Below are 3866 nucleotides of genomic sequence, written 5' to 3'. Positions count from 1 at the left end.
TTGCTTGTTTTACACTTTCATTGCTTGATGCGAAAACCTTACATAATTATACTTTAGAAAGAGGTAAGTATACGAGTAATTAGCATATTAAATAAATATGTGTTGAAGGATTATCGCAAATCAAATATTAAAAAGCAGATAGAAAAAATTTTTATGCACGTAAATAATTGGCACGTTAATTAGTAATAAATTGTAATAAATAATAAAGAAGATGATATGAATAGTAATAAGTATAATATATTAACAAGAGAAATTATAATAGATTATTAATTATAAATTATGCACAGTTCCCGATAAGTACACATCACTGCGCAATAATATTATAACGTTATAATTTAAATTTACGCGTGGATGGTGAATATTCTATGAATAATAGAAACCCATAATTTGGTCGAGAACTTGGAATTGTAGAGAGATAAGTTTTCAATTTATTATTTAATTCTTTTTATTAATTAAATTCTTGTAACGTAGCTGTCTTTAGTACATAAATGTCAATGCATAAGCATCAAGCTGATGTCGGTACTAGCGTTTACTCGTACTACTTGTACAATCAATATCTGGTGAAGAGAAAAAGTAGAGCTTATTGCGACACAGAGATATATAACATGTGTACCTTCATTTTACATACATAATTTCAAAAATATTCTGTACATTTTCTATTAACTTACATTTTAATTGTAATTTATCAATTATTGTTTCAAATATTCTTAAAGACGAGTAGATTAATGGAGGATTGCAATTTCAAATAACTCGTATATTTGATAAATGTAATATTATGTAATTATGTTACATAATATTATAATACTAAATTGATGGCATGATATATTATAAAATATCGATGTTACAATATATTATAAATGGATCTGACAACATAGCAAAATTTATCACATAAATACGGCATTTGGATTCATCAAACGTTTGACAACAAATGCATCATTGGCGATCAATTTTAATAATTTATAACTAATATGTTTCTAAGTTTACAAAAGAAATTATTAATTATTTTTCTGCATCACACTTTTTTATCGATTTTCTCTCTCTTATAGATATATGTATATATATATTTTTTAATTAAAGATTTTTTATTTCCTGCGCTTGAAATATGATGTACTCGTCTGCCTGATAGAGAGGAAAGCAAAATAATAAGCGTGAAAAGTATAATTTGAAAGAACAGAACTATTTCCTTGATCATATAAGAAACTGCTGCGTGAGCTTCATCCGAGAGAAGCGAAGGAAGCCCTTCGATAACGAAACGAGGGGCGAGATATAACTGGAAAGTAAGTACATAACTATTTCTCTGTATTACGACTAGAAGCGCGAAACTTTTCCAATCGAGCGCTGCTTCTTCGCAACCATCCATCGGTTCTTTCAAAGAGTTCTTATCTATATATAAACCGATCCTCGTAAAAGATTTTCACGTCGACGGATTAAACGGATTACTATCGAAAGAAACTCGCTATGCAGACTGTAGAATCATGTATGTGCGCTATTTCAATTTAATTGGAAATATCTTAAGAATATATTATTTAATAATCTCACAATCAAAATTTGTCTGCAGTTTACCTCAAGTTTCATCAAGAACCTGGAAACTACGTTTTCTCAGAGAAAGAGATATAGAGACAGAGATAGAGATATGGCAGTCGCAAGCGTGTTAATTCTGCAGAATGTAATTACGTGGATTAATCGTTGTGTCTCTAGTAAGAGACGTACGCAAGAATGTAGTTGTCCAAAGAGAAATAGAGAGTCAAACACCATAATCTCTATTTTCATTACCTAAAGATTGCGGGCACGTTTCTCTCTTTCTTCCCCACCCACGCGTAATCGTTAATTTCTTATCTGGCGCGATGCCGGAGATTCCTTTATTTCGTCGGCAAGTATATCCATCCTCGTCGGAACACGCGCTTCGCAGGGGCAAACACCGCTGTCGGTGGGTCTATCCCACCCCCGGTCTCGTCTCTCTCGTTCTCTTTCTCGATCCCTGCAGTCCCTCGCGACCGACACGATCGATGGAGCGTCGCCCGCGGTGAGTAACCGGTCGACGCGACGCGATGCGTCGCGACGCCGAGGACTCTACATACGTAGCATCGCGCAACACGCATCAGCCGAAACGCAAAATGCCAGAGATGCATGATTTATTTTTGCCTCATTCAAGAACGGAGTTGAGCGCGAAACATTTTGCGTATAACATCAAGCAGTTTACGAGAATGTATAACTATCTAGTAAAATGATGATAACGAGAAAAGCGACGGGGATTTGAAAAGTTTGGGTGCTACTATGACAGATTACGAATAATGTGAAATTTCACGCTTTACTCGCCCATATTTTTTTTCAAAATAAGAGTAACTGGGTACTTCGTTACTTGCTTCACTGGGTATACTTCAACTTGCTCCGGTGGACGAATTGCGAGGGTAAACGCGAACGGCCAATCTCGCGAACGCGAAATAAAGTTAAACGAGCAACGTGATGAGTTCAAGCTCAGCACGAAAATAATTAACTCTCAGGTGCTATCGGATAAGTTAAACGCTGGCCCGTAATAGTTAGAGCTAAATGTATTGCGCCCTAGGAGCATTCTTTGGATTAACTTCAACTTCGTGTTCTACGCTCATGCAGCGGTAAACGAAAAAAAGTGAGCAAACTAGGACAAATGAAATGAAGTACAGCAGCAAACATAATTACGTGTATAGTCGCATTGAGTTTAGTAATAATAATGTTCGGTAATGTTCAGTAATCATAACGTGCTGCTAAAAGAAAAAAGATATGAGACAAGTTTGTAAATGTGTTCTAGCATCGAGGGAAATGACGATATTAACTTTTATTTGGAGCTTTTTTAAATAAATTTTCATTACAGTTCCTTAATTAGAATTTTCTTTGTTCCATAAAACCCGTTTGGAATCCACAAAGATAACTTTGTCTTCACGTCCCAATAATTATTTCTACTATTACATTTGTCTATATAAATTTTCTTCACTGTGTTATTAATTACATAATCACATGCACACACTGAATAAAATATCACACGCATGAGATGAGTTTAAAAAAGATAATTTCTTAAAATTGATCAAAGTGTAGAAGCTTTGCTACACAATTATGCATTATATTGCAATTTAAAACATGATAATTTAGTAATTCAAGAAAAAGAGAAAAAAACTTCTTAAAAAATTTCTTTCGTGAAAATGAAGCGAAAGAAATTCTATATTTCTTAAATGTACATGATATAAAATTTTCAATTTTTTATCGTTTTATTAAAAGAAATAGACGTATACGAGTATACAAAAATGTATATAAGTCAGTTAGCAAGACTACACGTGCGCATGCGAATAATGATTACACGTAATCCACGTAAAAAAGATTGTGCGTTACCTTCACTAGAAAATTCTCGTAGAAGTATGATTCACAATTGCGTCGTCACGACGCTGAATCATTACGCGTCATTGGAATACGTCGGCCATGTCTCTCCTAGCCAAGACCAAGTCTCTTCCATATATCACGCTCAATTAACTGTAAGGGTAGACGCAAAACGGAAGTTACGACTTGCACGAAATCGGAATGAACGCTGGGCAAATTAAGTTATACACGCAATACCGTAAATCAGTTTTATTACAACCTAGCGAATCCTTTGGTTTTACGATTCCTCGCTTTATCTTTTAATGGTGTGCACAGTATTAAGTTATTTCTATGATGGCAGTGGGGATGTATCTCGGGAATATCGCACTTGTACTTCATATAGCGACAGTAGACTGTCTGAAAAATAGATGAAGACTTTTTGACAGCCGAAATTGGACCTCTTCATGACGGTGAGGTGATTCCCATTGAAGAGAAAAAAATCTTTCATTAATTGGACAAAGCCCTAGAGAATCATGATCCAA

Source organism: Ooceraea biroi, chromosome 3 (assembly GCF_003672135.1).
Source record: "Ooceraea biroi isolate clonal line C1 chromosome 3, Obir_v5.4, whole genome shotgun sequence".
Taxonomy (NCBI): Eukaryota; Metazoa; Arthropoda; class Insecta; order Hymenoptera; family Formicidae; genus Ooceraea; species Ooceraea biroi.
Note: the sequence above shows the minus strand (reverse complement) of the source record.